The sequence below is a fragment of the Pongo pygmaeus genome, chromosome 9 (assembly GCF_028885625.2).
Source record: "Pongo pygmaeus isolate AG05252 chromosome 9, NHGRI_mPonPyg2-v2.0_pri, whole genome shotgun sequence".
NCBI lineage: Eukaryota > Metazoa > Chordata > Mammalia > Primates > Hominidae > Pongo > Pongo pygmaeus.
Genome location: NC_072382.2, coordinates 91,205,376 through 91,217,128, shown reverse-complemented (window position 1 = coordinate 91,217,128; position 11,753 = coordinate 91,205,376). Strand labels below are relative to the sequence as shown.

Sequence of the window (11,753 nt, the reverse complement as noted above, 5' to 3'; positions counted from 1 at the left end):
GACAGGCTCCCCGCAGCCATCCCATTTTTTCTGCTGAAAATGTGTATCTTTCTTTGCAAGCCACGACTTAAAGTCTTATTTTGTTCCTACTCTTAGAAACAGTCAAAAAGTGCCCCATACCGGCCATTTGATGAATCAAGATAATTTTAAAGCAGAGGGACAGTAAAGCATTATTTGTCTCTCTGGCCTTGGTTCCTTTTCCGCATACTGCAATCATTCAACTACATCTTACACTCTACCATGTCCACGACACTGCTTATGACTGGTGACTAGAAGACTGAACATCACTTGTGCCCGCGTGCAGATAGGGAGAATGTTGTCTGGTCACATTACCACTTTAGTGGAAGGCGCTCTTTCAAAATTCATCAGCCAGGTCTGCTATTACAAACACTGGGTCAAAACCGTGGTTGACTTCAAAGTGTTCTCAGAAAGTTTGATAATACACTATTAAAAGACAGTTTTCCATCTGAAAACCTGACTGGTGGCAACCTTCAATTGGCCCCTGCATTTCCTCTGAGCCGAAGCAGCCAAGAGATGGAATCGTTTGCATGAGGAGTTCTTACTGCCACTACAGTTGTTAGAAAATATGGAATGATCCCTCTGCCCTCCAGGTGATGGAAAGCTATGCAAAACAAGGTTGTTTCTTACTGAGAGCAGGGAAGCAATGGGTAAGAAAACTTCTAAGGCATATATAATACAAAAGGGCACACAATTTTAAGACACATTCACATGACATTATACTGCAAAAAAAATAAGGAATGATTTTCTCTGATTTGAATTAAGATCCTTCACACAGTTCACTCCCAGGCCTGTTTTGTGCAGTTGGTTACAGGCTTGAAGTCAGAAGATGACTGGTTGTTTGCACATCCTCTGGTTTCCTGGGGCTGCTGGAGGACCACTGAGGGGCCCAAAGGAACACCAGGTGGAGGCCATGTTGTCTTTTCAGCACCGTCCTCTGAGATAGGTGGCAAAATAAGAGGATTCCAACGTAAATTGTTGCTGTCTGTTTCTGAATAGACACAGCTGTCTCCTCTGCTGAACTCTTCTGGATTTTCTGTAGGATCACAGCTGACATCGTTCCTATTATCCTGACAGCACTTTTTTCCTCCTCTGTAATAACACACTTTGTGGATGAACCAAAACCACCAAAAACTGCCACGGATACTGTTAGGGGGCCACTCAAAATAATACCAACGCTATTGTTGGCAAGGGATTGGTAGAAACCCAAAAGAGAGGAGTTAAGAGAAAGATTTGTCAAAGTCCCCTGATGAATCTTTATATGTTCCATGTTTCTATTCTACTCTTTTCCATTATGCAACCATGAGCTATGAGTGGTCACAGGTTTGGCAGAACAATGTAGTTCTACAGGTCCACCACGTTTCTGGACGGTAGAGAGCGGCTCAGAAGTAAAATAAGGTGCCAAGTCTGAACTCATGGAAGAGCAGAGAATCACGACGGCAACATACCGCAGTGTCCATATGGGTCCAAGATTCACTTGCAGAGCGCCAGATTACAGAAGCAGGCAAGGCAGGCTTCCAGAGCAAAACCCGGGCCTTGGTTCCCTTTCCAAGGTACTACAATTCAGGGTAATCAGACGCATTCCTTAACCTTGACTCCTTCCTGCTTACTAAAGACTTTGATCAGTCTTCATGCTGTCCACAGGGAGTCTCCAAAACTCAGAGTAACAGTTGGCTTACATCCTCAGTGATTCAAGTCTGCAAGGTGTATACGATTGTGCTTCGGGGGGAAAGCAGAGAAGCCACTTTCTGTACTTACAACGGAGTTCACTTCAGTGCTGTAAACATCACCGCAGGCGTGCTTGTAATAAAGTCCAGACTAGCAATCTGCCTTTGGGTTGAGCTGTTCTCCTACAAGATAAGCTGTTAAGTCATGCCTTGATTTTAGATCTCTCGGCCGGGCAGGCTAAGCATCCAGAGTTCCTGTGGGGCAGCCGGCTGGGAAAGCCACCCTCAGGTCCTTCCCTCCGACGCCACGGCGGCTACTATGGGGGCGGCTATGGTGGCAGCGGCTGCGATCCCAAGGGGCCCCTCCACGCACCACGCAGGGCAGAGGAGGACGCGGTGTCTTGCAGGCCAGGACGCAGGCGCTGGGTAGGTCAGGCGGCCGCTGGGTCCTGGTTCTTCTGGCACCTTGACTCTGGAGCCCGGCATCAGGGCTCAGGGTAGGGGACCTGGGGCGCGCCCCCGCGGCAGCGCTCCTCCAGGCGGAGGGGAGTGGACATGTAACCGGGCGGGTTCAGGGCTGCCCGGAGCATGCCAGGAGCAAGAGGAGGGATCCTGTGAGAGACAAGCGAGGCCGGCTGTAGAGGCCGCCTCCAATCCCTCTCCCTCCACTCACAAGTAGACCACAGAGTCTATTTTGCCCATACTGTTGTCTCTGTGTGTTCAATGCTTAGCTCCCAATAATAAGTGAGAACATAACAGCATTTAATTTTCTGATCCTGCGTTAATTTGCTTAGGATTACAACCTCCAGCTCCAGTCCCATTGCTGTAAGAGAGTTGGTGTGCCCAGAGGAAAGTCCTCCATTTAAGCTCCCATTCACAATTACACTGACTCCATTGAGAACCTTATGGTGAAGGTGGGAACAGCCACTGCTGAGACCGCCATGGCTCAGTAAGCCTCCATGAACACTTCCATTTATCTCATTTGCTCCTGAGAGAGTGGTGTATTACATCATCTGCCCATTAATATCTGATCCTTGATAGAGGTATCCTGGAGGGTCATATTTCTGTATGATATTCTTCTGGCGATTCTTCCACAGGCATATTTCAATGAAAACCATAAGAATGAGGCCCAAGACACCCAGCACCCAGCCAAGGATCAGATATAACAGGTCACTGCTTCTGTCAGGGCTGGTTGCTGGCCTCACATTTCCTTCACGTCCTGAGGAATTCAGAGGGGTACTCAAGCCTTTCGGATACTCAGAAGCTCCTGGAACACATTTGACTTTAGTCTCGCAGATCATCACACTGCTAAACTCACTTTCTTCTCCTTCACTGAAGCACTGCATTCTAATGCCATAGGAAGTTTCTGACAGCAGATGGCCAATCATGTGCCACTCCTTTGAACCTTCTGTAACATCCCTCTTATAAACATTGTCATTGTCGTTATCTGTGGGTCGGTAATAGATATAAAAGAATGGAAGTGTTATTGTTATTTCACGGAATGTATGTCCACTTTAGCACAATCTGAGTAACGCTGACGGCCTCTGTGTATACAATGTGAGGTCCATTATTGGACAGTTGGAAAAAAGTTTGCGGAACCCAGTCACCTGATACGGATGAGACGCTGAACTCTGAAAACTCTCTTCATAATGGTTGGTAGCAATGACCCTAAATTTGTATGTTGAACCTGGTTCTATACTACAAACTTCCACAGAAATTTTGGAAGGAAGGACATCTTCAGCTGCCACCAGCCAGTCACCGCTCCTCATCCATTTATATTTGACCTTGAAGGCAGCGATTGAAGAATTCCCATTTGCCCAAGGAATTCAAGTGATATAGACCAACCTCTCTGATGCAGTGGAGATACTCAGGTGATCTGCTGCCTCTGGAGAGCCACTGTGCCTAGACGAATCTGTAAGCACCACTCCCAAATTGTTGTTTGAAGCTTCTGAAACAACTCAATACTCGGGGTGCCTGTGGGTTGAGAGGATGCCTGGGTGTTTTTGGATGATGCTGTTTTTTCTTTGCTGGTTCAGAAGGTAAGCATGGCAGGTGGGTTTTCACTTGCAGCACTTCTTGCTACCATCGAGAGTTCATAAGGACTAGATGGTTCCATTTCAGCTAAATGAAGCTCCCTTTCACCTCCTGGGATTCAAACCCTGTGCCAACTTCCCACCACACCAACTTCATACTCCAGATTTTGATACTTCACAAAGTAGGCATTGATGGGCAGTCCACTTTCCTTGCCTGCCCTCCACACCAGGTTGTATGTATCTGCTATGGGGGTCTGTAGGGTTTCAATTTGATGGGGACCTCAGGAACAGAGATGCCACCAGCATTTTTCTCTGATGGTGATTCCACTGCACTGGGATGTACTTTCTCTGGAAATGAGCTGAAGAATCCACTTTCTGAACCACCTCTTATTTTTTTCATTATTCTGAGTAACATCAAAAAGTGCGACTGTTTCTGCTTTTGTTTGTTTCAAAAGGAACAACCATGAGAGGTGGTTCTGCCTGGCTGGTACCATGTTCATTTGTAGCTTCACAGATGTATTTCTCCACATGCTCCTGCATCACAGCCTGAGTATGGAGAGAGCTCAAGCCAGCTTGGGACATGATGAAATAGACAGGCTCTAGGTCCAAGAGTCCAGGTCTTGAGAAGTGTGACTTTTGGGATTTAGATCTAAGGACTTAAGACAGATGGCTGGTTATCAATCCGTGGATGTCATACCAACAAATGACCGGACCCAGCAGCCTGGTAGCATTGCAGCACAGAGTAAACAAAGTCTCCATCTACCACTTTTATGCTTGCTGGTGCCATAATTATAACTTGCTTGAATCCATGGCCTTTTTCTCTTTCAAGTCTTCCAGTAGACTGCATACATCCAGCCTCATTATCTGCTAAACACTGATGTAGCCTAGTATCTTGCATAATATTATACCCCACTGAATTTCAGTTAGTTTCCTGCAGTTCGATGTCTTGAGGAAGGATGACTAGGCTGTGCATTATGAAACCAGTTATGGTTGGCAGCTGGGTTCCTGCAAACATCAGAGATAAAGTGTACTGTGGAAAATAGAGACACTATCTGATCCTGTAGTCCCTTAGAGTAGGAGCCTGTTCAAGTACATTAATCACGTATGCCACATATTTTACATCTCCAGAGTTGTTTCCCACCATGCAGGAATCGTTTCCAGAGTCCACTGGGTCAATGCTATCTATGGCAAGATGAGAATACAACCTTCTGCAGTTGCTTCCCGGGGCAATATCCTGCCTGTTCTTTAGCCAACACACTTGAGGAGCCAGGACCCCACTATACATACACTCCAAAGGTACAGGGCTATGTGAATGAACAGCTAATAGCTGTGAACGAGCAGGGGAAGAATGCCAAAATCATCTGAAGAAAGGTGACTCACAACGAGCTTTTGGCCAATGGGTTCAACTTTTAATTCATGTGTGGCCGGATTGTAAGCTGCACATTTGTGTGATCCCTTGTCCTCTAAGGATACATTCAAAATCTAAAGATGTTCTTGTGGAGGGATTAAGTAATCCTTCATGGAAGGCTTCAGCCACTTCCCCTGGATTTTAGCGCACACCTCAGCTTTGGGGTTACTCTCTGGTACCCTGCAGCCAATGAAGCCGGCACCTTTATTATTTTGCTGTAATAAAATGCTTTGTGGATGAATCAAAATCACCAAGAACTGCTGTGGATACTGTTACAGGGCCACTTACAACAACATTGACCTATTGTTGAAAATGCATTGGTAGTAACCCAAAAGGGAGGAGTTAAGAGAAAAAAATTGTCAAAGTCCCCTGGTGAATCTTAATATATTCCATGTTTCTATTCTATTTTTTCCATTATGCGACCTTGAGATGTGAGTGGTGGCAGGTTTAGCAGAACAATATAATTCTACAGGTCCGCTAAGTTTCTGGACAGCAGAGGGTAGCTCAGAAGTGAAATAAGGTGCCACGTCTGAACTCCCAACAGAGCAGAGAATCGTAAGAGTAACAGACGGTGGTGTCCATAAAGGGCCAAGATCTGAATGCAGAGCGCCAGATTACAGAAGCAGGCAGGACAGGCTTCCAGAGCAAAACCCAAGCCTTGGTTCATTTTCCAAAATACTGTAGTCCAGGGTAAGCAAACACATTCTTTAACCTTGACTCCTTCCTGCTTACTAACGACTTTGATCAGGGACAGTCTTCATGCAGTCCACAGGGTGTCTCCCAAAATGAGAGTAACAGCTGGCTTATATCTTCAGTGATTCAAGTCTGCAAGGTGAATACACTTGTGCTTGGGAGGGAAAGCAGAGAAGCCACTTTCTGTTCTTAGCCTGGAACTCACTCTAGTGCTAAAAGCACATCATAGCAGTTCTGCTTGCAATAAAGTCCAAACTAACAATCTGCCTTTGGGTTGAGCTTTTCTCTTACAAAATAAGCTGTTAAGTCATGCCTTGATTTTAGGTCTCTCCACGGGGCGGGCTAAGCATCTAGAGCTATTGTGTGGCAGCCAGCTGGGAAAGCCACCCCTGTAGTCATGCCCTCCGGCGTGAGGCAGCCGCTGCGGTGGCGGCTGTGATCTGAAGGGGCCCCTTCAGGCCCGGCACAGGGCAGAGGAGGGTGTGGTGCCTCGCACGCCAGGGCAGAGGCTCTGGGTAGGGCGAGCGGGCCGCGAGGTCCCAGGTCTTCTTGCGCTGTGTGGCCTCAACCGGGAACCAGGGCTCAGGGGAGGGTAACTGGGTTGGGGGTGGGGTGCGGAGGGACAGGACCCATCCCTGTGGCAACGCTACTCTAAATGGAGGCCTACCTACAGGTAAGCAGGTGGTCACAAAGCCCAACAGGAGCAGGAGAGGAGCAGGAGGAGGATGGATCCCAGAGAGAGACAGGCAAGGCAGGCTTTAGAGACCGCCCCCGGTCGGCATTTTTTTAACCCATCCCTCTCCCGCCACCCTCAAGTAGTCCACAGAGTCTGTTTTTCCCATATTGATGTCTATGTGTGTTCAATATTTAGCTCCCCCATGTAAGTGAGAACATATAGCATTTGGCTTTCTATCCTGCAAGAATTTGCTTAGGATTAAGGCCTCCGGCTCCACCCACATTGTTGTAAAGGACGTGATTTCATTCTTTTTATGGCTGTATAGTATTGAATGGTGTATATGTACCATATTTTATTTATACAGTCTACCATTGATGGACTCCTGGGTTGATTATGCCTTTGCTATTTTGAATAGTGCAGCCATGAACATAGGAGAGTATGTGTCTTTTTGGTAGAACGATGTATTTTCTTTTGAGTATGTACTCAGGAATGAGATAATTGTATCAAAAGGTAGCTCCGTGTTAAGTTCTTTGAGAAATCTACAGACTGTTCTCCATAGTGGGTGGACTAATTTACATTTCTTACTCTATCTTTAGTTCACACAATGTCTACTAGGCTCAGCTCAGGGCTGCAGCCCTGACTGCAGCAGGTGCTGGGGCTTCCCTAAGTAGATACTGTGCACAGGTAAAGAGAGTGCTCAGATCCCAGCGTTGTGAGAAGAGAAGCAGAGGAAGGAGTTAAGGAGAGGGCCACATTTGGATGCCCTGAGGAAGGATGACAGGCAGATGTAAGGAAGGTGGTACTGTGCTAGTCACTGGTGACATCCTCCTAGTTCCAAAATCTCCTGGAAAGCAGGAAGCCTCACAATTCCCAAGCATGCTGCAGTTCTGGAGGGCACAGGACTACTATTCTTCCCAGCTTGACTCTCTTTTCTCCCAACAAACATGGGACTCTGAAGCCAGGAGTCAGAATGAATTATCTTCCACCCACACAACGTTTAAACCTTCGATTTAGGATTGAATTACACACACACACATATGCTCAGGCACACACATGCATCCGTCTCTGTAATAAAACGTCCTTAGCTAATGCTAGACAGATCTGTGATCTGTGATTATCTCTACCCTTTTGGGCAACAAGAATAGTGAATTGATTGACAAAATTGTAAAATGTGATATACATGTGATACACATGGTGTACTCCCCCTGTGACATTAGCAGCAACATTCTCCTAGAATATTACAAATAATATCAGAGGGAGTGTACACACATAATGTACATACCTTGTAAAATTAGGAGTAGCATCTCCCTAAGATATTATCAATAGTATCACAGTATGTGTACACACATGGCTTATACACCATGTGGCGTTAGGAGTTACATCCCTCTAGTATGTTAGGAATAATACCACAAAGTTGTTCACACATGGATAAAGGCATATGTAATATCAGGATTAACATACCTCGAAATTATTACAAATAATATCACAGGGGGTGTGCACACATAATGTACCTGCCCTGTGACGTTAGGAGTACATTTCCCTGACACATTACGAGTAATGTCAGAGAGTGTACACCTTCTGTGACATTTGGAGTAACGTCCCCTGGATAATATGAATAATATCACAGGGTGTACATCCCCTGTGACCTGAGGAGTAACATCTTTCTTGGATAATGCAAATAATATCACAAAATGTACAGCCCCTGTGACATTAGGAGTAACATCCACCTAGGATATTATGAATAATATCACAGGACGTTTACCCCGTGTGACAGTAGGAGTAACCTCCCCCAAGGATATAAGGAACAAATACAGAGGATGTACATGTATTGTGACATTAGCAGTAACATCCATTTAAGATACTATGAAAATTATCACATTGTGAACACCCACTGTGATATGAGGAGGAACATCCCCCTACAATATTAGGAACAATATCACACAGTGTACATTCCCTGTGACATTAGAGGTAACATTTCTTTAGGATATTATGAATAATATTACAAGATGTACAGCCCCTGTGATATTAGGAGTAACATTTCCATAAAATATTACCAATAATATCACTGTGTGTACACCACGGGTGACATTAGGAGTAACAGCCCCCAAAACTATTAGGAGTAACTTCACAGGGTGTACACCCTCTGTGACATCAGGAGTAACATCTTTCTAAAATATTACGAATAATATCGCAAAAGGTACACCCCCTGTGACATTAGAAGTAACATCCACCTAGGATGTTATGAATAATATCACAGGGAGTACGCCCCCTGTGACATAAGAAGTAACATCGCCCGAGGATATAAGAAATAATATCAGATTGTGTACACGCATTGTGACATCAGTAGTAACATCCCTTTAGGATATTACGAATATTATCAGAGTGTGAACACCTTCTGTGACATTAGGATTAACATCACCCTACAATACTGTGAATAATACCACACGGTATACACCGCCTGTGACATTAGTGGTAACATTTCTTTAGGATATCACGAATAATATGACAGGGTGTACAGCCCCTGTGATATTAGGAGTAACACATCCAAAAAACCTTACAACTAATATCACTCTTTCTACACCACGTGTGACATTACGAGTAACATCCCCTGAAACTATTATGAATAACTTCACAGATTGTACACCCTCTGTGATATTAGGAGTCAACCTCTTCCTAGAATGTGAAGAATAACATCACAGGGTGTACACCCCCTTGACATGAGGAGTAACATCACTCTAGGATATTACGAATAATATCACAAAGTGTACACAATTTGTATGGTAGGAGTAACACCCCCCTGGGATACTACGAATCACAGCACAGAAAGCGCACCCCCTGTGACAATAGGAGTAACATCCCCTTAGGATATTACAAATAATATCACAAGGTTTGCACACATTGTGACATTAGTAACAATATCCAGCTAGTATGTTGTGAATAATATCACAGAGTGTACACATTTGCGACGTTAGGATTAACATCCCCCTAGAATATTAGGAATAATATCACAGGGTGTACACACCCTGCGACTTTAGGAGTATCATCCCCCTGGATTACTACGAATAATGTCACAGGATGTTAAACCCCTGTGCCAATAGGAGTAATATACTTCTAGGATATGACGAATAATATGACAGTGTGTACACCCACTGTGATATTAAGAGTCATTTTTCCTAAAGTATTATGAATAGTATCACAGGGTGTACACACATAGAGAACACCTGCTGTGGTATTAAAAGTTATACCTCCCTGGGATATTGTGAATCATATCACAGGGTGTACACACATGATGTACACCCACCGTGATTTTTAAAGTAATATCTCCTTAGGATATTACAAATAGTATCAATAGGTGTACACACCCTATGACATTAAGATGACATCCCTTTAGGATATTACAAACAATATCCCAGGGTGTAGATCCCATGTGACATTAGGAGTAACATCTTCCTTGGATATTACGAATGAGATCACAGGGTTGACACCCCATGTGATTTTAAAATTAAAATTCCCCAGGAATATTACTAATAATAAGACAGGGTGTACACCCTTGTGACGTTAGGAGTAACATCCTCCCAGGATATTACGTATAATATCAGAAGGTGTACACACATTGTGACGTTAGTAGTAATATCACACTAGTAAAGTGTGAATAATATCACAGGGTATACACACCTGTGACATTAGGAGTAACATCCCCCTGGAATATTCTGAATAATATCGCAGGGTTTACACCTCCTGTGACTTTAGGAGTACCATCCCGCTAAAATATTACGTAAATAATTTTAAAATTATGAGCATCTCCCTAAGATATTATGAATAATATCACACAATGTGTACACACATGGCGTATACCCCGTGTGATGTTAGGAGTTACATCTTTCTAGTATGTTAGGAATAATATCACAAAGGTGTTCACACATAGTTAACAGCATATGTAACATTAGGATTAACATCCCTCGAGAATATCACAAAGAACATCACAGGGGCTGTGCACACATGATGCACATGCCCTTTGACATTACAAGTACATTTCCCTGACACATTTCCAGTAATATCACAGTGTTTACACCTTCTGTGACATTTGGAGTAACGTCCCCTAGGATAGTACGAATAATATCACCGGGTGTACATCCCCTGTGACCTGAGGAGCAATATCTTTCCAGAATACTACGAATAATATCACAATGTGTACACACCCTGTGTCATTAAAAGTAAAATTCCCCTAGGATATTATGAAAAATAACACAGGGAGTACACCCCTTGTGACATTAGAAGTAACATCCCCCAAGGATATAACGAATAATATCAGAGAATGTACATGCTTTGGGACATCAGTAGTAATATCTCTTTCGGATAATACGAATAGTATCAAAGGGTGTACATGCATTTTGAAATTAGTAGTGAACTCCCGCTAGGATATTACAAATTTTATGACAGGGTGTATATGCCCTGTGACATTCATAGGAACGTTTTCCTAGAATATTACGAAGAATATTAAAGGGTGTACAGGACCTGTGATTTACGAGTAACATTTCCATAGAATATTACACTGTGCGTACACCTCGTGTGACATTAGGAGTAACATCCCACAAAACTATAACTTCACAAGGTGTACTATAATTTCACATGGTGTACTATAGTTTCACAAGGTGTACACCCTCTGCAACATTAAAAGTAATATTTCCCTAGAATATTACGATCATATCACAGAGTGTACACCCCCTGTGATATAGGGAGTAACATCTTATAAGGATAATACGAGTAATTTGATAAGGTGGGCAAACCCTGTGACACAAGGAGTAACATCCCTCTAGGACATTACAAATAATATCAAAGGGAACACACCCCGTGAGACAATAAAAGTAATCTCCCCTTAGGATATTACGAATAATACCACAAGGTGTAAACACACTGTGACAGTATTATTAATGTCCCGCTATGGTATTGTGAATAATATCACAGTGTGTACAGTCCTGTGACATCAGGATGAACATTCCCCTACAATATTACAAATAATATAGCAGGGTATACACCCCCTGTGATTTTGCTATTGCCATCCTCCTAGAATATGGAAAGTAATGTCCCAGGGTGTTAACCAAGAGTGGCAGTAGAGGTAAAATCCTAGTAGTGGAGTGATATCACCCCGCCTCTCCCCCCCAGGATATTAGGATCCACGGTGGACACACAGCGTGTTTACGTTATTGTGAGTAATATCTTCTCCGCCTCTGGAGATTACCAACTATGTCATAGACGGG

The 11,753-nt window shown here is 43.8% G+C and overlaps 1 pseudogene; it reads right to left on the bottom strand.

Moving 5' to 3' along the window:
- Window positions 1-797: 797 nt before the first annotated feature.
- Window positions 798-5,740, bottom strand: LOC129008717 (cell adhesion molecule-related/down-regulated by oncogenes-like; annotated as a pseudogene).
- Between the last annotated feature and the right edge of the window lie 6,013 nt (window positions 5,741-11,753).